The 23755-nt window shown below is 41.7% G+C and overlaps 1 protein-coding gene across 1 annotated transcript in view; it reads left to right on the top strand.

Moving 5' to 3' along the window:
- Suclg2 (succinate-CoA ligase GDP-forming subunit beta) overlaps nt 1-23755 on the top strand; it is a 259106-nt gene that overhangs the window by 175236 nt on the left and 60115 nt on the right.

The following is a 23755-nucleotide window of genomic DNA, read 5'->3' as shown; positions in this document are numbered from 1 at the left end:
GAGAAGGGGCAGCTAGCCTTTGCAGTGGGTTTCCCTCCTGGGTCAGCCTCTGTGTGTCCAGTCCCCTTGGTCCGCCCACCAATACACGTGCTGTGAAGCTTACCGATCAGTGTGTTTTCCTGAAGATGCTATCAATATTTCCTTCTAGCTTTTGTCCTATTTTCCTCCAAACAAATGGTGGTAGCTTAAATCCAGTGGATTTTTCATATCTATTGAGTAGAAAAAGTCCACAGAGTGTATGTCTACATCCCAGAACACCAAGTCCTTCTATTCAGTTGTGCTTTCGTCAAACATTCTGTGTCCCTTTAACTATCAGAGAAAGAGGAAACTATAAAGATAGGACAACTAATTCATGTTAAAACATGCATAGTCCAAACAGCCGCCTTCTGAATGGTTCACTGGCCACCAAGACAGTGTGGAGGCCGAATTAAGAGCATTTGAATAATTGACTTTCTATGTGAATAAATTAGAATGGATTAGCTTTGATTGACCATATAACAATTTAAATCCTTAAAAACAAAAAGGCCACTCTTCTCTCTCTAGGCTGCTTTGTAATGTTGTGTGTCAAAGATAATTAACCATGTGCTTTTCTTGTTGGAGGAATTTCGTAGTCACAAATCAGCTGACTCGAGAGGATAGAAATATTTACATGTGTTATTCCTTTTTAAATTGAAGATCTCAGAGGACTGTGAGATACACCGAGTTGTTGGGAGCCTTGCAAGCCTCAGAGCAAGAAGAGTAGCAAGCTCAGGGCCTCATGTCCTCTCTGACCTGCGGTGTGGTTCTGGGTTGGGATAATTTGGGCTGTTGAGAGAGAAGATTCCCAGTGTGCTTGACAGATAAAAGCTTGTATGTGATACATTGTGCTGTCCTGAAGACCGTGCTCTAGTGCCACAGAAACAGTAGGCACACTGCTGAGTCAGCTGTCATGGTGAGGAATCGTGGTGAGTTAGACATAATGGTGAGGAAGCACTGGTGAGGCAGATGTTGTGCTGAAGAGATACAAAGCCAGGAGTAGAAAATCCTTGCCCTCATCTTAGAATTGAACAGAAATGTGTTGTGTATAAGGTTTGCAGATTTATTCAGGTATAACCAAGCTGTGGCCACTATACTTGTGGCCTATGGCAGCAGGAATATCACATGCCCCTATGTAGGAAAAAGAAGAAGAGGAGGAAGAGGAGGCAGTGGCCGCTAATAGTGTCTGCTTCTTGGGTTTGTTATGACATTATGTGGATATAAATCGACATTTTACTATTTCTTTCTGCCAATCCGAACACCCCAAAGCATAGTGGCTTTAAAACAGTCACTGTGCTGTTTTCTTAGGGTTCGGCACTCTGTGCGGCATTCCTGTGTGTTCTGCTGCCTCTGTCCAAGGTCACTTATGCTACTCAGTGTATCAGCTGGCATGTGGCTAGAGGCTGCATGCCTCCCTCGCTTCTGCTCCCTCCAAAGGCCCTTCCCATGGCCTTTCTCACAGGCACCTAAGGCTTCCAAAAGGATACAAGCTGACAGCCAGACTTTCTTGTCGCATTGGCATGGAGCAGCTGTAACATATCTTCTAGGGACTAAAGCAGTTATAGTAGAAAAGACTGAAGGGCATAAGCGAGGTGGACAGGATTCAAATGTTGACACCAGCCTAAAGACTACTCCACAGACAAGCCACTATGTCTGATGCTCACTGCTGGCCCAGTGAATGTCAACACTTTTTTTTTGGTAATAGACTAATACTGATCACTGGTATTGTCTTTCTAATGCAAAGAAGACGTGGATGGAAAACACTTGACAGAAACGGGGAAAATTTAAATGATTTTATTTTGCCACATCTAATTTTAAGTCACACTACTATCCACAGTTTCATGGGACATCTGCTATAAATTGAATAGAATCTCTAATTTAGCAGTTCCCCAATCCAAGTAGATCTGAGTTGGGTCCAGAGATTTTGTTTCTCAAAAAAGTATAAAATTGAGAATCATGTAAGGAGAACTGTTCAAGTTGAGCTGGATTCTGGCATCCCCCACCTCAAACCCCCTCCTGAATAATGTGCACATTTCTAATGCCTGTCACTTTAGAACAGGCTGTTTTGGGGGAGAAGAACAAATCTTTTGTCCTCCAGTCTTGAGTCCTGTACAAGGTGAGTTTGGCACTGTGGCTGTGGGGAACAGCACTTAGGAGGGTCGAACTCGCGCTTCAGAGTCCGCAGTCATGATGGAGCTCGCGAGGCAGCCAGCTCTGCTGTGTTGAAAGAAGGCAGTAGGAAAAGTTAGGGGTGGTGAGGGTCCCATGCTTACTCATTATCTGGCATATTGCGTGGCTTCTTGAGCATTTTTTTCATCTTGCAAATCTCTTTTCCTGGTCCGTTATGTAAACCATGCATTTACACTTTCCTGCTATCTACTACATGAAAGCGTTAGACTGGATCATTCTTGTCTGTGTTAATATCATGGTGGGCATCAGCCAAGATGCTTCATTTGAATTGTTTTTCCCCCCGAACTTTTTTTCTTTCCTGGCAATTCTGTGCTTTTGCCTTTGAATATTCAGAACTGGCTGTCTTCACGAATCTTTCAAGTTTAGCTGTTTTGCTTGAGAGAGACACCATGGTGTATTCTTGCTAATGTTTTAAACTTAGCATTATTTATAGTTTCCCCTGAGAAGTCTGAAATTTAAAAATTCTTTCCTCCCTGACTCTGATTCTTTACTGTCTAGCTTACAATTATTCACCTCTTTTTGCTTCTAATGGGGCCTGGAATCGCCACACCCACGTGTGAGGTCAGTTTGTGTCCCCGCAGACCGTGAGCAGCACAGTAGCCACACTCCTGTCATCAACTCCATCTTCAGCCCTGGGTCCAGTTCAGTGTTCCAGTACGCATCTGAGTGAGGCGTAGTGCTGGACGCAGTCGGCAAACATCTTGTGCTGTCACATTTGAGGATCACTGATTTCGGGGTTGGGGATTTAGCTCAGTGGTAGAGCGCTTGCCTAGGAAGCGCAAGGCCCTGGGTTCAGTCCTCAGCTCTGGAAAAAAAAAAAAAAAAAAAAAAAAAAAAAAAAAGGAAAAAAAAAAAAAAAAAGAACTGGGGGAGGATCACTGATTTCCTTAGTGGAGGAAGCTGTTTCCTGTTTGCAGTGTTGCAGCACTTGGGTGTAACATCTTTGCACTACTCAGTTGCCCATTTGGTTCATAATAAAGGCAGAGTCCTGTGCTATCCAGTTTACGACATTTCACCCTCACTCGCCAGCATCAGTTACTTCCTTCATTCTGGGGTGAAACGATGCAGAAGGATCTATCCCAGAAGTGACAAACTCCTGAAGAGTGAGGACCATATATGCCTCAGCCTAAGCACCACAGCAGTGCGCTTTCAAGGATTCTCTTCAGATCACTGTCTGATTTCCTTCCATAGGGCCTTGTGGTAACACCTTCACTTTGAATGATGCTGGCTGCAGGACCCACCTGCATAAATCTCTGGGTCAGTGGGGCAGCAGAAATGGAAGAAAGGCCCACCCTTCCTGGAACCTATACTGATGTTTCATTTCTTGTCATGTTTTCTCACCCTACTCCCTAATGTGATCTTTGCTTCACGTTTTCCCCTACTTAGTACCTGGAGCACGGTACTAAGGAGGTTGTCCTTACACTACACTATGAGCCTGACCTTGTTCTGGTGAGAAGGTGGATCTCCTCATTCCCTCCCTTCAGAAGCATCTTTTGCTGCCAATGCCCATCAATTTCCAGCACCATATTTTTAGAAGCAAGAGGAAATTAAACCTTGTATCCAGTTTAGGAAGTCAGTCTCCTTTTCCAGGTAGGAGTTTTAAACTCCATTCGTTAGATAAACATTAAGTTTACAGTGATTTGTGCTCCAGACCTAAGTATTGCCAGGAGTGGGTGAGTGCCTGACCTGCAAGGGGACGAGATGACCTCTGCTCAGGTAGAGGGTGAGGAGACGAGTCAGGTCTGCCTTCAGAGCCCTGACTCCACAGGGCTCAGGTTCGCCTGTGAAAATGCCTTCCTCCCTCAGTTCACAGGCAGATTATGAAACACAGAAAATAAGAAAAAGTGAAGCAAATGAATCCTAAAATTGAGCATGATATAAACCCTACAAACCATGGGCAGCACCTGGACTTTGAGGGGGACTGGTGTGTGTATGTTTAGTTGTACAACATTCTTGGGTAGGGGGTAAATGTCACTTATTGATGACATATTTGATATATTAGGAATGTGTACTTTTCCAAGTTTCTAATAACATGAATATGCGAGACTCCCATCTGTAAACACATAGAATGTTAGTTTTAAGAGTGTATGCCCAAGAACTTGGGAGTGAAATGCCGTAGTACAAGCCCCTTACTTTAAGCGTTTCATCAGTAAAAGTGTACATATATGTAGACAGAGTGTTGTGTATTTGGGAAAGACTAAATAATTAGACACATGGAAGATATATGTATTACCTACACAGCTAGTTAAATTTCTCTCTTTCTTCTTCTGCATATCTGGTATTTTCTGTAGTTCGAAATGTGATAAATACTACTTTGCAACTACTAGCTTGCCCACAAGCCTCTCACTCAGGTTCTTCCCTCATCTCAGGCTGACAATTTATTGAAATTTCCTGAGTGGCTACTATTTATGGGTTTACAGGCACTATAGCTCCAGCCACATATATAGCAGAGGATGGCACTGTCGGGCACTGAAGGGAGGAGAGGTCCTTGGTCCTGTGAAGGCTCATTGCCCCCAGGATAGGGAAATGCCAAGGCAGGGAGGCAGGAGGGAGTAGGTGAGTGGGTGAGCACCCTCCAAGAAGCAGGGAGAAGGGGAGAAATGGGATGGGAGGGTTTCAGAAGGGGAAAACAGGGAGTGGGGATAACATTTGAAATATAAATAAAGAAAATATCTAATAAAAGAAAATGAAAAAGGTATATAGATGACTAGGATAAATGTACCTCTGTTTGAGGCATTCATGATTTATTATATTTCTTTTGCAATTTTTATACTTCATATAAAATCCTAAAGATAAAAATATCCATCTATCTAGGCCTGGGATGTCTTAAGCAGTGTGTGCTGGTCTAAGGCTGTCATCAGGCAGCCTTTTGACACCTTACCCCCTTCATAGGCAATGCATCGGAACCTGTGCATTAGAAGATAACTTGTAAAGCATTTCTCCAATGTTTTACGATGCCTGATGGTAACAACCTTGGACTTTGTTCAAGTTCATCATGTACCTCCGGGTACATCTAGAAAGGTTTCTCACAAATGCTGTTAGTGTTGCGTTGGAGTGAGTAGTCCTGATATGCGCATGGCTTCAACACACAATTCTCTAGAAGCAGTGACTTTTTTGGAGCTCTGGCACTTCAGTGACTCCTTCATCATGGCTGCCAGTTCCCCACTACCCTGAAGAGCTAGCTGCGTTGAGACATTATTTTCCTGCTTTCTAACTAACAGCCAAGTAACAAGAACAAAAGGAAGAGAGGGAGGGAGCAAATGTCAAATGAACTATTTCAGGGCAATTTCCTGCTGTTGGTTAAGCTGAAAGTTTTAAGAGCACCCAAAAGGAGCTGGGCGCTAGGGCATCATGGTACAACTATGCTAATACTGAGTCTGGAGACCTGAAGACATGGAAGGTGCCTCCCTGTAGATTAGTTAGGTCTCAGAGGTTCACTTGTTATCCTCTCTAATAGCTGCGGCAGGAGGACTATTTGCATCTTAGTTGTCTTAAGAGGGGCTTGTAAAAGTTCATACGTGTAAGTGCAGATGCAGCTTGTCTCATTGGTAGGGTTATGCCCTAAATAATCAGTTGCACATAGAAAATACTGTAAGACAGAAGTAGATCCAACATGTCTCACCAACCAAGCATGCTAGCTCAGCTGCAAAGCCCACCACAGAGTAGCAGGTCTGTTCCCAGTCATGGTGGAACTGGTGGACTGTGGCTCCTATCTGTAACTACTATTTCAAGAGAGGATCAGACTACATATTGGTAACCCAGAAAATGATCAGGATTTGTAATTGAAACTACAGTTTCCATTCTTTGAAGATAGTCTGCATTATTGTAATACCACAAAAATGTAAGCTGAATAATCCTAAGGATTTATTAACTCATTTATTTAACTCTCATTTATGGAAATGTTTGAGCACATCTTGGAAGATATGATATTTGAGGTAAATTTAAGTAAGTTTGGATAAAAGAAAAATTAAAAGACATATTTAAGCAGACAAGAAGGCAGGTTTAAATATTTTAGGAGAAAAAATAGATGAACTAAATAAACATTCCTGGGGAAAAATTAGATCATATATTGTTATGCAGGTTAATTAAAAGCCGTTTCAGAGATGGCTAGAGACCAGTGGAGAATCTTCTCTGCCTGTGTTGTTTTCATTTGCAAGTTGGGACCAATAGGAAGTCCGTCCTTGAAGAACTGTTTGAAGGGTTATTTGAGATGACCAGGCAAAGTTCTAAATAGGGAACTTAGAGTATCTCTTGCTCTCAAAGCTAGCTCAGAAGGAGAGTGCAGGGTTAAATAACCGTAAGGACGTCAGAAAAAGTCATAAGGAATCATAGGATTAACTATTTGCCTTTAAAAACCACCACAACAAAAAGCCCTATAATATAAGTAAATCTACAAATGAACTTTTAATGAACTTTTCTAATCTGGGCTGGTAGTGTTTCCCCCAAGAGCCAAAGACAACACTTCAGGCATGAGAAGTCCTCTTTTGAGTTGTTAGTCAAGGTTGCCCAAGACACAGACTCCAGCCACTCCTGCGCTAGAGCTGACCTGAATGCCTCCTCCCAGAGGACTAGCTTTATGGTACCAGAAGGTGTCATGTAGCGCTCCAAAGAGGGAGGCAGCCAGCAGCCCTATCCAGCTGTGATCACTCCAAGAAGGACCAGAAAGCACAGTAGCCCTAAGGGGCAGGAGTGGCACACATACCTTGGCCTTTACCAACAACTTTCTAATTGGACTAAAGAGCTACTCAGTAAGCGGGAAGCCATGCCTGGTACTGGAAACCTAACCGGTTGTCTACTCAGTGCTAGCAAAGTCGTGGCTCTTGGAGTAGAAACTACAACTGCTTTACTACACCAACTTGTCCCTAGTCATGCCCTGAATATTTGTCTTACACCATACATGAGTGCAGTCCTGACCCTCATCCAGAAAACTTCTCTTTGCAACAGATGGAAGAGTACTACAGAGACCCACAACCAGTCAAAGGGCAACTCCCACCAAAAGCATGGCTGCCTAAGCATGAACACTAGCCATGCCAAAGTAGATGGTGGGAACCCCCCAGCCTAACCCTATACAAAGCTATAGGCACCTAAAGAACGCTGAGTGGGAAAACGGTCTTTCCCAGGCAAGATGTACCTTGATAGTCCAATACCAACTGGTCAATCTTGAAAACCACATAGAAGTAACATTATACAGACTGAGCAGGGTGTATTTAGGGATGGATAGGGCAACAATTAATGAAAAGGGGGACATACATTTGTTTGAAAGAGAGCAAGAAGGGGTACATGGGTGGGTGTACAGGGAGGAAAAGGAAGAAGTGATGTCATTGTGGTCTTTGAAAGAGCACCTGGAGTAGGGAGAGCACAGTGACTTGGGGCCAGCCTGGATCCTGTTGAACCTGCCGAGCGCAGGACAGGGAGCTATGAGCAGTGCAGTGTTCGGTTTGATGAGCTGTGTACTCTTGTGTGCTTAGAATCGTATTTCCAGAGGGCTGGGGTAGGACATAGTGATTGTTGGATGCTCTGCTTGATTAAGTGTGGTACAGCTGAGCTGCTCAGGTACAGGCCCTAAGATGCCATAGGGCAGGTTTGCAAATCTCTTGAGCTGTAACCTCTGTCCTCAGCAGCTCAGGGTTCGCTCCTCAGCGCTTTCAGCTTCGCTTTGTGTTTAAATTTAGTTTCAGCTAGTTTCAGTCGTATATGGAAATACTTGAGAAATTTCATTTTCTCTTCATTTATTTTTTCAGTTCTTAAAAATCTCGACAAAATTTCCTGTTGCTAATGGGGCTTCTGCACTCATTTGGGCTCACTCATAATGATAAACTCTGTCAAATAAGATTTAATAATGCTCCTGCACTTTTTCTAATTAGTCTGTTATCTTCAGTTAATGGGAATTAATACATTTTCTTGTTTTCATGGTGATACTGTTCACTTTTTCAAAGAAAGTATTTCAAGTGCAATAAATAATAAGAGATATAGTCGTGCAAGGGGATTCCTACAGTTGCTATAGGAAAATCAAGGTTATTTTTGATCTAATTTCTCCCCTAATTCAATAAGTCGTGCTCTGTCAAAGCCCAGGGCAAAGCACACTAGTTTTGTTGTGTCTGGGATCAGAGTGGGCTGCCCAACCAGACCTTGGCATGGACCAGATTCTGATGTGTCACAGTACTTTTTCTTTGTAGGGTTTCTTAATAAAACTTAGAGAATACCGCAGTCTATTATCATGTCCATAAAACAAATGTACAACAATACATTTCTATAAAACCAAGCAAAATACCCACCTTAGACAGTGATCTCTGTTGTGTGACAGGATTGCTATGTGAACAATGGGATTTTACATGTGTTTTGTTAGGGTTTTTTTTTTCTTTTTAAATTTTTTCTCCACCACTAGAGTCAGATACAAAGATAGAATATGGAGAGTATACTGAACCACATTGTGTAAGAATGCTGTATTCTCATACATAGTCTAAACAACTTAGAGATTGGTCCTTTTGTCAGGATTCAGACAGCTTATGATAAAAATTACTTCTGCACTAAACATGCACAGGCTTTGTTGGTACTGTTGTTCTTTAAATACTATACAGTAAGCATTTGCATAGTGTTTGTGTTAGGTGCAAGTAATTTAGAGATGACTGGAAACTTGGGAGGATATCCGACATTTCTTACCACAGACATGAGCCTCTGTGGATCAGTGTGTGGTAGCGTCTGGAGCTGATCTGTCTCTCATGCTAAGGGATAGCTGGTTATGGTTTCCCAGTACCATTTAGAATTGATATGAAACATACATCTTATCTTATTTATTTTCTGCCACAGTCTTGCTTGCTATGTAGACCAGAGAGGCTAGCAACTCATTGCAGTTCTGTTACAGCATCCTTGGTGCTGAGCTGAGAGATACACCACCAGGCCTGGCATCATGCCGCAGTGGTGTGTTGATATGTTTGCTAACTTGTGTGGGTGTGTGTGTACACGTGCACCGTGCACACACACACAAGTGAAGTACACATCTTCTAATCTTTGATTTGATTAACATCCTGTCTGGCCACTTTAGTGACTCACCTTTCACTTATAGGCCTTAGAAATATATTCATGTTAATTCATCTGAGTCCGTGTCATTCATTTTTATGGCTGACATAGAAGTCCATAGAATGAATGCCGTCTGGGAAATCCTGTCTGGGAAGGTTATGGGTTCTTCAAAGCTTTGTGGGTTGTTGTTTAGGGAACATCATTAATAGCATGTCTTCCTGATGAATTAATATAAGAAAAAATTAAACAAATTATGTCCGAGTTCGATGCGCTTTGCTTTCCATTCAGATACATTGATTTGGAATTTATTACATAGTGAATTAGTACTCCTTGGTGGGCCAGTTTCTCCAGAATTACCTTGGCCCATCTGTTCTCTGTACATTGTTTCACTGTCTGTTTTTTCCCAACGTACACAATTCTTTTCACTTTCTCATTTCCAGACTGTAAGAACATCCAACCCAGAGGTATAAGATTTTGTATCGAACTCGGTCTCTCAGTGCCCGCCATACAGTGATTGCTCAGTGAATCCTGAGAAGATGGTGGAGGAAGACCGGCCTCTGCCCCCGTGCACTTATAAAATTGTCTTCTTTATATTCACTCAGCCACTTGCTTTTTTGTAATCACTTGATAACGTTTACTCTCGTTGTTGGGATGCACTTGGAAATGAATTTTGCATTTAATTGTGGTATTTTATGGCACTTGCAACATTATTACATTTGGGAAATGAGGTAGAAATCCTACAGGCAAGCAAGTAAGATGATTTTTTTTAAATTAACTCAGTTTTACAGACCCTGCATTTTAGCATGCAGCTGAGAGTACTCCTGTTGGCACCCACATACTGAGAATGCACATTGAATAAAACCAGCCGACCGGAAGACAGTGCATTTTCAGCAGCCCCACTTCTAGCGCTCAGCAGCAGGGTCAGTTACCCATTCCAGTACACCAGTTAAAGCAGCTAGTGGGGTTAGAGAGGTGACTCGGTGGGTAAACTGTTTGCTGTACTCGGATGAATACTTGAGTTTGCATCCCCAGCTGCATAGAAGTTGGGCTTGATAGTCTCTAATCCCTGTGCTAAGAGATGGAGACAAGAGGTTCCCAGAGGTTCCTTGGCAAGCCAGTTTACCACAAGATGAGCTCCAGGTTCCAGGAGATACTGCCTCAAGGACTAATGAGGGAAGTACTAAAGGAAGATGCCCAAAGGCAACCTCTGGTCTCTTCACATGCACACGCAGTAGCATGTTTCTGCACATACAAATGCTCACTATGTATATACCATACTTCTGTGCCTGCGTGTACACATCACACACACACACACACACACACACACACACGCCTCATAATACTAGAAAGAGGACAAAGGTATTTGGGAAGTGGAGCAAAGATAGGTTCTAGTGACCCTAAAATTCGCCTTCCTGGCACTGAGATGTGGTTTAGGTTTGAAAAATAGGCAGGAGCTGTGCATGATTAAGGAGATGTAGTCCTGTCCGTCACTGTCTCAGCTCGTGTTCTGGAAGGTGATCCAGTTGCTAAACTTCTAATCTGTTCATCACTAGGGTTCATCCCCAGCCATTTGTATCATCATCTTCATGGTTAGGTAGGTAGGTGGGAGTCCGTCCAGCCAGGGTTTGCTCCTCCTGAAATCAAGATGGCTCCAGAGGACTGGAGAAGTCATTGTCTTACCTCTGTGGATTTAACTAAAGTACAGGTACAAAACGCAGGAGAGACAGAAGCTTTGTAAACTCAAGTGAGGAGCTGTCACTTTTTAGCCAAAGCAGCTTCTGTGTGGAGCTTTGATTTTTGCCAGTTTAATCAAATATGAATTATTGTATAAACTATTCCAGCTTCTTTAGAAATCCATCACAGGAAGTGTATGATTAATATATAATTTGGGATTAATAATTTATCATTGAATATTTAAAATGAATTTTGCTTAAAATATAATTTGCTTGGCTATTTTGAGTGAAATGTTGTGATGACCAGCATGTTTTAAGTATGTGACATTGTGCTGTCTATCAGACCTGCACATGCATGTCACCAGGTTATTTTTTATTTATGTTAGTGACAATTACAAGGGAAGGAAGTCCACAATCCAGGTTTGTGTTTATATTTTGTCCAGATTAGGACTGAGAAATGATTAATTACAAGGCATTATTTCTTGTCAAGTGCTGAATAACTATGTTTAGCTTTGGTGTAGCTGTTTACAAATGGGAAAACCCATACTGCTTGCCAAGCAGTTGATAAAAAAAAAAAAAAGGCATTCAATTCATCTCATACTCTCTGTAGGAGAGATCTTTACATTTGTATGGGTTGACACTTAGTAATTAAATCTCTTTAAACATTTTAATTAGACTTCAGGCCACCCAAAGCCTTCCTCTCATCTGGAAAACACTTTCGAATGTCAACAAGCACAAAGGTGTGGGCAAGCCGCAGTCATTTTCCCCTGAGCCTGAAGTCTAGAGCAGTTTGCATTAAGGTTTCTTTTCCTACCTGACAAGTCTGTCAGGACATGGGCTTTTGAATCTTCCTTTCAGGGAATGTTTGATTCAGGAGTTTACTGTAAAATGTACGTTGTTCATGAGTTCCAGGCTAATGTAGGTAGATACTTCTGGTCCAGGGACCAAACTTGGGAAGGATAGTACTGTGGGATTCAGTTGTGGAAGAAAACTAGATTGGTCTTTACCTACTGTTTGTTTGATTTGTTTGTTTATATTCCATTCATTTTCTTTTTGTTAAGTCTAGCCTTTGATTTAAGACTCTTCTTTTTAAATATTTTGTGATACTGTTCTGTTGTGAGGAAAGTGACAAGTGTTGAGAGGAAATAGCACATAGAAAATAGATAGTGAAGCTATAGGTTTTTCTTGTTGAATCTCTCTTCACCCGTGCTGGGAAGCCATTTGTAAAGTTGTTTTCCTTGGTGTTTTTTCATTCCCACACTGTCTTTCCTAAAACTAAGTGTTCTGAAGTGGTTGAGGTCTTGCATTCTCCTGCATCTAGTTGTGTCACTGCAGTTAGGTAACTCATGTCTTGGGTATCTCTTGCTTTCTAATAATACCTTAAAATCAGTAGCCTCACACATTATTGTTAGATATAGTTTCTGTGGATCAGAAACACAGGTATAGTTAGCTGGATTCCTCTGGTGACGGTAGATCCTCCTTGGGTCCCTACATTGGGTGCCAAAAGTATCAATATGAAACATAATTCTCTCCTGAAAGACAGAAAGAAAGAGGTAGTTTATTCTGAGCCAGATGGTTATAGCCCAAGATCATGAATTCAGGATGCCCTGAATGACTTGTTCACCCTGAGAGTAATTGCCCAAACTTTTATAGTCACAGACCAAAAAGCATAACTCCTGACATTTGCCATGAGATAGACAAATCACAGCAAAGTAGTGAAATCTTTGCTTTAGGTTTGAGATATTATTTGATGGCATTCTTGTCTTTGAGACTGGTGGCAGTCAGATTAATATATCCCAACTTTTTCAGTTACCTGATCTTTGAAAGGGAGTTAGATCAGCGAATAGGTGGACAATGAATGCCAACAATAGCCCAACATGATTTTAGCTCTAGATTCAAACTCTCCACATTTAGGAAATTTTAATTATTAGTTTTTCTACCTTGTAGAATTGTTTCATAAGTGTTGTTTTGGTCCTGGAAACCTCCATTTACAAGCTCCTGTAGTTCTTTAATCCAGTATCAGAAGTGAACATGCATCAATTACGCATGTTCTGTTTTTTAGAAGTGAACTAAGTCGGGCTTACACTGTGGGAGGGTCTTCTTCTTTTGATATATAATCTGATGTAGCCAGGGACAGCCTCAAACTCACTACTTGGCCAACACTGGCTCTTAGCTCCTGATCCTCCTGCCTCTTGCCTCCTGCATGGTAGGCTTTACAGACGAATGTAGACCTCTACGCCTGGCCCTCAGCCAGCTTGTAAGATACAGAAGGCAGTGTCAAAGAGTCTGTAAACAAACTCTCAAGCCCGTCACTTTGTTAACATCACTTTCTTCTGTGAAATGGGTATTTCACAGAAATCTGAGAGGCCTCACTAATAGTGGGTATTTACTTTTGATGCTTGCAGTAATCTTTGTGATGGTCCCATTCTTAAGATTTACACGTTCATCCAAATTTCCTGCTGCATGACCTTTCTCTCCCCCCGAGTTTGTATTTTATACAGTGCCATATCAAATAGCATCTTTTTCTTAAGTTGTAGAAATATAACATGATCATGAAGATTGATTCTGTAGAAGTATAATACATAAATAAATCTGATAGTCCTGTGATGTTCATCAGTAGTGTTCAACGATTGCATCATCAAATACAGTTCATTTGTCTGTTTTGTCAGGTTTCTTAAAAATTATCATTCAGTGGCTGGATAGATGGTTCAGTAGTTAAAAGTCCTGGCTGCTCTTGCAACAACCGGGTTTGATCTCACAGCACTCATATAGAGGCTCATTCTTAACTCTGGTTTCATGCCATCCCATGCCTTCTTCTGACTCTTCATGTGCTAAACACACATGCAGTGCAGGTATACATGCATGCAGACAAAACACACATACACAAAATAAAACTTATTTTTAAAATTATTATTCATCTAGCCTGGCAAATGAGATCTTGTCATAAGAAAATAATAGCAACATTTCCAAAGTACATAATACTTGGAATGGAATAGTATTTACAACCAGCTGTCTCAGATGGCCCTTTGTGACTGACACCATATGCTAATGTTCACATTCTTGTGAACCCCTGACATTGCTTGTGGACTGCGCCTATGACCCACTTGTGACATGTGGAGAGGAAATACTTCATAAAGACTGACACTTCTGTTGTGTGAGCTATTGTCTGCTTTCTTCTAACATGGTAAGTGTTTTGTTGTTATTGTTTATATGTTTATGTGCTTGGTTCAAGCCTCTCTCTGTCCTCAGAAATACACTAGGAGGAATTATACAAGATCACATGATGGCAGCCACATCTTTGCACATTGGTATTATAGGGTGCACTATGCTCTAGTTCTGTCTGTTCCTTCTCCGTTGGGATAGTATCTTATCTTTCAGTGGAGAACTGTTTAACAGGAAACAGAATGGGTAAAATATTCATACTCACGTATTTCAATTCACATAGCACTGAGAAACATATTTGAGAAAAATATGGTACATTTATATTTAAATACAAAAGAAATATAACATTGTTATTCTGGCTCATACAATATTTAAAACTTATATCACTTAAAAATTGAGAAAATTGACATATTTAATCAGAATCAGTGGTTAATTTTCATGTACCTCTTGCAGGTGAAAAATACCCTATAAATCCACACCAACATTACTGAGGACAATTTAATGAACATTTTGACGGCTAAATGTTCTAGCTAGTGAAGATTTTTGTACTGTGAGCTTGTCTACTGATGGGATTTTCATGAATGGCTGTGACTTTCTCAGAATGTTTCTGTTCAGTCCATTCACATGTGAGGTGTTCTACGTGTCCTTGTGGGTCTCCCACTTAGAGTCGGCTCTGGGACATTGTGTGACCTGGGTGTCCACTAAAATGTTGGTGAGCAGGAGCATTTGCATTGCTTTTAGTTCTTTGAGATCACGTTTTTCCTATCAGCAACAGGAGTAAAGCAAGGTTTCCTTTCGTGTGTGTGTTCCTTTGTCATTAGCAGTAGTGTTGCATTAGGAAACCCTTTTTATAGATCACTAAAGCACTTTGCCGAGGCTTCAGCTCATTACGTGTCTTTTTGTAGTGCTCAAAACCATTCTTCATTCTCTATATCTTTTTATTTTAGAATTGATAAGGCCAGATGAGATATTTTGCCAAGTGACAACTATGTGACTTCAAAACCTAAATCTTTATGCTGTCTTTGCACAATTTCAAGGAGCATGTTTGGTAAAAGGCAGATGTATATACTCTGAAGAGAAACCAGAGAACAAGGAAGGGACCACATTTAGGAAACACTGGATTCATACATGTGTGTTACAGAAGCAATGAGAGCCAAGCCTGATAGTCTAAAACTCAGTTGGAAAAGGACCCTGGACTGTATTGAATGGGATTGCAGATTCCACTGGACTGTGTTTGTGTCTGTCCCCAAATGCAGCAGTTCTAATTGAAAAAGTTGAGGCTGGGAAGAAAGCTCAGTGGTGAAGAGCACTGCTGCTCTCTCAGAGTATTCAGTTTCCGTTCCCAACGCTCACAAAGCTCCAGGCCCAGTGATTCAGTCTTCAGGACGCAGCAGGCAGTGCACGCATGTGCTTGTCCACACCCACTGGAAGAACGTTCATACAAACACGTAGTTGTAACTGAGAAGAGCTTTTAATATTTTCTTGTCAGTACTTATTATTTCAAAAACTACTACTCTCAAAATCCAGTTTTCCCTTTCTATTAACAAGCAAGTCACACCCTAAGAGAGTGTTTACTAGCTTCTGATCACCACAGACAGAGCCAGGTATATGAGGACATGAAGAGAATGCGCACATATTCTCCCCAATGGCCCTCGGAGCTGCTGCAGTTTGAGCTGTGCAATGACTTTGTATTTTCACTTTCTCTGACTTAGCTGACATATATAAATAAAGGTCACAGCTTGCTTTAGTAATAAAAAGCCCGTTATCACTTGTGGTGGATATGACCATTACCGGCATTAGTAACCACTCATGTTACTAATACATGTTTTTCTGCTCTGTGCTGAAACAGCCTGGGTGTGGAGCCGAAGGCCTGGTTTGTTGCCTTTTAAGCATTTTGCTAAAAAGAAAAATGATTAAAAGATCCTGGAATCACTTGCCCCACATCTCCATGACCATCACATGATAGGGCTCAGCACTCACAAGTATGTGAGGTCTCCCCAAAATCAGGGCAGTGGTACTGGACCCTTTCTGACTACAGCACCTCCACCCAGTGCTAAGAGGTGGTGCTCGAGTGTTCGGCTGGACCAGCAGGAGGAAAACTGCTGTAGTCTCTCCTACTTCAGTGAGAAGTACAGATAAATTATTTATAGATTTTTGTTTGTGTTTTGTTTTGAGAATTTTCTTTTGTGTGACCCAGCCTGGCCTTGAACTTGTAATCCTCCTCTCTTAGCTTCTCTGTATTAGGATCGTAGGTAGTACTTGGCTGGTGTTTATTATTGGCTCTTGTTCAAAGTTGGTGAAGGACTCACCCAACAACTGACAGGAAACGTACGTGCACAGGCACAGCTGACATGACACATGAGCTCCTCCTGGATGGAAAGTGAACTCTCTCTCTCTCTCTCTCTCTCTCTCTCTCTCTCTCTCTCTCTCTCTCTCTCTGTGTGTGTGTGTGTGTGTGTGTGTGTTTGTGTTTGTATGTGTGTGTGTGTGTGTGTGTGTGTGTGTGTGTGTGTGTGTGTGTGAAGGAACCGTTTCTGTTAGCCTTCCCTTCATGTTTAGACCTGACTACCATCACTTCCACTCCCCAGCCAATGTAAAATGCATCATATCCCCCTTTTTCCCGGGCGCTGGAAGACAGTTTTAACTCCTTTGTATTGGGCACTCCTGTATGCAGTGCATATGTGACATCCAGCTGTCTACCCTGGCTAGCCTCCTGTTGCAGGTTCCTGAGCGCTGAAGGTAGACATGGACCGTCACACCCAGATGTTTACTGTAACAGTACCTTTTTTGTTGAGTCTGTAAGACAGTGGTGACCATTCTCTTCCACAGATTCCTGTGTAGATGCTTGCTCTCTGGCTTTTCAAAGAGATTCACACTAATTATTTCCTTTGCTCGATTTGCATACGCAGCAGTTATTCCCACTTGAATGGCAGGGGCCAGCAGGATCAGTGCTCCTGAGCCTTTTTCTTTCCGAGGCGTATGGCAACATCTAGTGTGTGTTCTGGCATCTTGGATTTGCCCTGGTGGGTTATTTTTAATAATGCTGAAAGGTACAAAAGCCTTTACACTTAATTAAGCCAGTTATACAGCCAACGTGTAGACACTAGCGAAGTAGCACGCTATAGATATTCTCACAGGACTGAACTAACTAGGTATCTCTGTGAAAGAGAAGTTCCCTGGGATTTTCTGCCCCTTGCCCCCCAGTAAATGCTAATCTTCTGGCTATTTGAGGGTTTGCTTCATTAATGGAGGAGACAGCTCTACCCCACACTCACTGTCTCCATGGTCCTTGGTTCTCTTCAGAAAGAAGTATCCTTCTTCCCCCCACATAGCAGCTGTTAAATAGAGGTGACTGTAATGTCATCCTGGGCCCCTCACACTTTCTCCAAAGCCTCACCTCACCATCCTTTTGATCCCTTGGGCTTCCTTCCTTCTGGATTCTTTCCAGAATTTCTTCCTTTCAACCACCTATTACCACTGGCAGGTGGATAAGAACAGGAACTTGAACAGCTAACTATTTCCATGCTCACTGAGCAGGTTTAGGGAAGCCATGTGAAGTGGTTTCTCTGGAAGGTAGCATGAGGAGTTTTAATGCAGTGTGGAGTGATGTTTGATGTGTGGTTTTATAGCAGGGCTTTCTTGAACTTCCGCCAGAAGTATACCTGACCTTAAAGTACAGCAATGGATGGACAGACTTCGGGTGGAATGTCACCTGTTAAGATGATCCTAAGGTACAAGGAACCTCGGGAGACTTCACTCCTCTCAGTGTCATTCAAGTCAGTAAATGCTCAGCAGCCTCTGTTCCTTTTAAGAAAATGTCTTACTTAGTTCTTTTGCACTGGATGTCCAACTTCAGCCCCTAAGCACTCTGCCATCCTGAACTCTAACAAGGTCTCTCCTGTTCCTTCGAAAACTATAGTTTTGATGTTTTGTAAAGGGCATCCATGTGGAAGGCATCCCTGTCTTACTCTTGGGAATTCAGAAGCTGAGATATTGTTGTACGTTCTTTGTTCGTGCATTCTTACCATGTTCAGTACAGCGTCAGGGATGGACCTGTCTGGGGTGAAGATGACAGACAGGCAAGACATATGGACTCATGGAGATATTGGGATCAGGTAAACCGGGCCTTCTAGAGAAACCGGAGCACCCTAGCAGCTCAAGAGTGTCATTCTGTAGAGTTGAACAGGATTGCATACAGCTGAACAAGGAGGTGAACTTATTACATGCAGATAAACAGGAAGGTGGGATTTATAGTGTATAGCTAGTCAGGGAAACAGCTTTAGATAATGTCTAGGGGAGCAGGCTCTGTGGGGGGCAGAGTCTTCATGGCCTAAATATCTTGAGGAGAAAGCCGCAGTAGACGTTTTCTGTACAAACTATCAAATCTAGCATTTGGTCCTCTGAGGATGACTTCACTCTTCCCCTGAGCCTGAGGCTACTGGGGCTTCCTTGATTCCGGTACCCTTCTCAAGTCAGAGTCTATGAACGATAAACAGTCCAGGTCTTGAGCTGGTGACCTGTTTCTTTGTTAACCCTCTTGTGAAGGGTCTAACCTTGAAGTTATTTTAAAATCCAATCTTACAACAATGGATTCAGCATCACGTGAGAATTGGTGGGCTACTTTTAAGGAAAAGTTGGTTTTGCTAAAATGAAAAATGCAGTAATGGTGTAGAGCATGTTTCCATGGTTGCTGTAGTAGACTGGAACCATTGCTACCAATCAGGACGGTATTAAAGAAGACCTAGCGTGTCTACCTGTTAATATGTAAAACCCTTTGTTCAATTCTCTAATAAGGCCAATGAGTGCAAAGAGCTGCGTTCATGAGTTGTACTTAATGTCATTTTATTATTTTTGTGCATTTAAAGTAAGCCAAGGACACGTGGTCAAGATGTCTTTTGCCACCATTTCTAATTAACAGAAAGGGATGTCTCGTGGCTAAGGAATTGGGTTTTCATAATAGAAATGTTTTGATCTCGGAGAAAAATGTGTCTTAAGTGTGTTCTTCACAACCTTGGTCTTTTTTACTTAGCAAATCCTTTTTCTTAGATTTGGTAGGCACAGATTTCAGATGAGTCCTTATGCACAATCTGAACAAAAGGTTTTGAAATGAGGAGTGTTAGTTCTTTGTTCAGACATTATTAGTATGATGAAAAATAATCAGAGCAGTTTTCAGCCAGCACGTCCTTCCTTGTTACGTGTACTTGCTGTCAAATATGCTTTGGACATCATGAGACTGAGGCTTATTAACCCTGGGTGCTTGTGCAACACAGGTTCTTAAGTAGTGAGATCATGTGAAGTGTAGGGTTTTATATTAGTTATTGGCTAGCTTTATGACTTCAAGGAAAAAAGAGTACATGTAGTGTGGATGTTTGTGTGTGTGTGTGTGTGTGTGTGTTTGTGTGTGTGTATTTGTATGTGTGTATTTGTGTGTGCGTATTTGTGTGTGTATGTGTGTGTGTTTGTGTTTGTGTGTGTATTTGTGTGTGTTTGTGTGTGTTTGTGTGTGTGTTTGTGTGTGTATGTGTGTGTGTTTGTGTGTGTTTGTGTGTGTGTATGTGTGTGTGTGTTTGTGTGTGTGTTTGTGTGTGTGTATGTGTGTGTATGTGTTTGTGTGTGTATGTGTGTATTTGTGTGTGTTTATGTGTGTGTTTGTGTGTGTATGTGTGTGTATTTGTGTGTGTTTGTGTGTGTGTTTGTGTGTGTATTTGTGTGTGTTTGTGTGTGTATGTGTGTGTATTTGTGTGTGTGTGTTTGTGTGTGTATGTGTGTGTGTGTATGTATGTGTGTGTATATATATATGTGTGTGTACATGTCCAACATCCTTACCTGGTCTTTAAACCCATCACTTTCCACTTTTTTTTTAAAGAGTAAACTTAAGGCCAATAGACAACAAGGTAGGTGAAAATGTTGTCTGCACTGCATAAGGATCTGAATTCAATTTAGAATCCCATGTAGAGAGAGGGGCAAAGAGACAACTGATTCCACAAAGTCTTCCACCCACCTCTGCTTGAGCATGCATGTGCCCCATGACAATAATACCTCTAAATTCTAAAACTGTAAAAAGAGAACATCTTGAGAACCCTTTACTCTTTTGTTCTTGTTGATATCTACTGGTATTGAGGTTAAGAGAGCACTCCATAAGGTTCCAGGTCACCAATAAAGAATTAGAAAGGTCACCAATAGTGGTCACAAAGAAAAATAAATAAATAAAGGAAGGAAGGAAAGAAGGAAGGAAGGAAGGAAGAAAAGAAAGATAAAAAAGAAGAGAACTTATTAAGAAAGACTAGACTCCCAAGGAGAGCACAGGCCAAGTGGGAGAAAGGTTAGCAGCCCTATGGTTGAGTTTGATGACTCATTTGCTCAGTGTTGGCTTCTCCGTGCATGTCCATCTGTTACATGTAGTCCTACATACAGCCATACAGCTTTCACACAGTGAGGCTCCACCTAAGGGTGTATGTTTCCCTATCCCAGTGAGCTGAAGCTTTCTCTCCTGTGATCTGGTACCAGGTAATTTTCCCCCCAGAGGGAGTTGGTTCTAGCTGTTTTTAGAACTTGTTTCCTTGCTGTGCTGATTGTGTTAAGGATTTCAGCAGGCGCCATTCTCCGCTCCATTCTCCCCCTGCTGAAGGACAATTCCTGACATTTGTTCTACTCTTAGAAATAGAATCCTTCTTAGAAGTTGTACCTGTGTACTTTAAGAAACACAATTGGTAAATTGTTGTGTATCATATCAAGGCACACTAGAATTCCTGATTGTACATGAAACTCTTGAGCAGCTTATGGTGGTTAAACTAGTTAATCTCACTTGTCAGCTGATGAAGTCTAGAATAGCCTAAGAAATGACTCTGGGCCCGACTGTGGGAGGTTATTTAACTGGGTTAACTGAAGGTATTGGGCTGGGTCTTGTGCTGTACACAAAAGAGAAAGCCAGCTGAGCACAAGCACTCATTGGTCTCTGATTCCTGATTGTATGTCACATGCCCAAATCCCTTATGTTCTTGCTGGCATGACTCCTCTGCCATGATGAACTCTACCCTATAGGCCAAAATAAACCCTTTTTAAAAATTGCTTTATCCTTATTTTTTTCCTTTCTGGTATGCATGTGTTCAATGATGAGAGTATTCAAGAGAATTACCTCAGATGGTTAATTTTCTGTAGGCCTTAAGTAGAAATTTCCTCTCTTTTATTTGAGGTCAGTAAGGGGGAACCATGATGCCCAGTAAGGATTTATTGTATGTTTTGTATATTAGTTGGAGTTCTCTGGAGAAACAGAATCCATGGGGCAACAGAAAAAGATTGTGAATGAGGTATTAAGGCACATGATTACGAAGGCCAGGAAACCACACTGTCTGCAGGCTGGGGACTTAGAAATCTGGTAGTGTGGGGTGAGCTGTGAGCAGAACCTCGGAAGGGCTTACATGGCATCTGAAGTGACAGGAACATAAGACTGGATTCCTTAGTGAACAGTCAGACAGGGCAGTATTTATACCTCTACCTTTTAAATTTTCTGTCCTCATAGGGTTGTCTGATTCCCCACCCAGGTTGCTTTGGGTGATCAACTTTATGGTGGCTAGAGCAGATGCCACTCTCCTCCCGAAGGACCCTCACACACACCCCGGAAATGTACCAGATAACTGAGCATCCCTCTGTCAGTCAAGCTAACACATAAAATTAACTATCACACTTAGCAAAGGTCATTAATTCCTGGGATAATGAAGAAGATGAAGTGGGTCCACTGATATGAACTAGATCTTGTTTTATGTTCCCAGAATGGTGCTAAATGCAAGATGACAGCATCAAATGGCAATAGTAAACTCTGTATAATTAGAAAGATAAAATGAATTCATGAGCTAGTTAGAAAGCCATACATCATAGTAATCTCATATCAGGGAGTTTGAAACCAGAAGATACTTTAATGATTTAATGATTCTCTGGCTAAAGTGAGGGAGAAGGTAATTTGGGCCAAGACCTTGCTTTAGGGTACAGTGAGTGAGCAGAGTGAAGGCAGGAGATGTGTTGGTTGGAAGAAAGGAATAGTCTTTCAGGCTGGTGGTCCACTGGGAAAGAGCACTGAGAAGAAGGTTGGAGAAAAACTATCATGGGAACCAAGGTATCCCACTGGGTGTGAAGTGTCTAAATCACGGAGGTCAAGAGAGCGCCTTCCTTTCTGTATCTTTACTTTCCTGGGTCCTGGGGTGGCTCATCTGGAGTCATCCATCTGCAGCACTAGTGATGAGGGTGCTGGGAGGGAACAGCAGTGATCAGGAGTTGTTGAGCTCCGGTTATGTGCTAGCTCTTGCACTTCTGTGGGTGAGTGCACATCACGGTAGCGCTGTTTTTTATTTCACAGTCAAGTAAAGGGGGACAAAGAAGCCACTCCTAACTTGCCCACAGCCATATAGCAATGTGTAGTAAAGCCAATATGTCCATCCCGGGGCATCTTAAAACTTCATCTTAGACATTCCAAAGCACTTGTATTAGCTGAAGGCAGTGAGTGGCTGCAGAGAGCAGCAGTTTCAAGACATCATCCTTATTTGGGAGGGACAGTGCTAACTGTAGCCCATCCCCAGGGGGATAATGGGGATGGGTAATGACATGGAATCCTTGAGACTGTGCGAACAGTAATAAAGGCATCAAAGTGATCATCAGGCTAGAGAGAAAGATGTTCTGGGCTTTATCTCCACTCCAACCCAGCTTCCTTTTTCAGTGGGCTCAATTCTCCCCTCACTAGACATTATAGCGATTTCGGGATTATAGGGTATGTAAATTAAAAGACTATTCCAGGCTGGTGGTCTATATTTTCCCAATGACAAGAGTTCCTGAAAGGACACTCATTGGTTGGTTGGTTGGTTTATAAGTGAAACCTCATTTGCTCTTATTACTGAACCAATTCTTAAAGGTCAAGAACAAAGAAAACAAACCATAGAACCCATCCATCCCTGCAGATGTGTGGTGCACTTTTGAACTTTTGTGTTGCTCACTAAGTCAGGTTTATAATGGGCTATAAGTCTGTCTGGCCCTTAATTGTCCTGTCCAAACATAGCAGCATAAAGATCGGTACTTTTAGCTAAATTCTATTGAATGCTTGATTCTTAGATGCTAACATATGTAGGTGTTCCCTGGTGCTATGGTAGGATGCTTAGAAACTTAGCCTCTGAGAGCCAGGGTGAGCTATAGTCTCTCATTCCTGTTTTGCATTTTCTTGCTGGACATGAGGAAACTTATTCCCAATTTCGAAGGAGGCCTAGGCTGGGTAGCATGCAGATCTTTATTGTTTTTACCCTAAGATTTTGTTTATCTGGCTCCTCAACATAATGCAAAACAGCCTTTTAAATAGATTATTTTAATTATTTCTTTAGTCCAGATTATGTAAAAAATAAAATAAAACTTGTTTCTTCTGACAGCACCTTCATCTTCTAATTAAAGCAATGATTCTCAGTCTTCCTAATGCTTGATCCTTTAATTCTGTTCCTCATATTGTGATGACCGTCCCAACCAAAAAAGTACTTTTGTTGGTACTTTATAACTGTAATTTTGCCAATGTTATAAATTGTAATATAAATATCTGTGTTTTCTGATGCTCTTAGGTGACCCTTATGAAAGGGTCATTTGACTCCAAGGAGTCATGACCCACAGGTTGAGAACCGCTAAATTCAACCATTTTCAATGCTAACTCTTATTCTCAATTTTCATTTCTC

The sequence above is a fragment of the Rattus norvegicus genome, chromosome 4 (assembly GCF_021556685.1).
Source record: "Rattus norvegicus strain SHRSP/BbbUtx chromosome 4, alternate assembly SHRSP_T2T, whole genome shotgun sequence".
In the NCBI taxonomy this organism is placed as follows: domain Eukaryota; kingdom Metazoa; phylum Chordata; class Mammalia; order Rodentia; family Muridae; genus Rattus; species Rattus norvegicus.
This window is presented reverse-complemented; position numbering and strand designations above follow the sequence as displayed.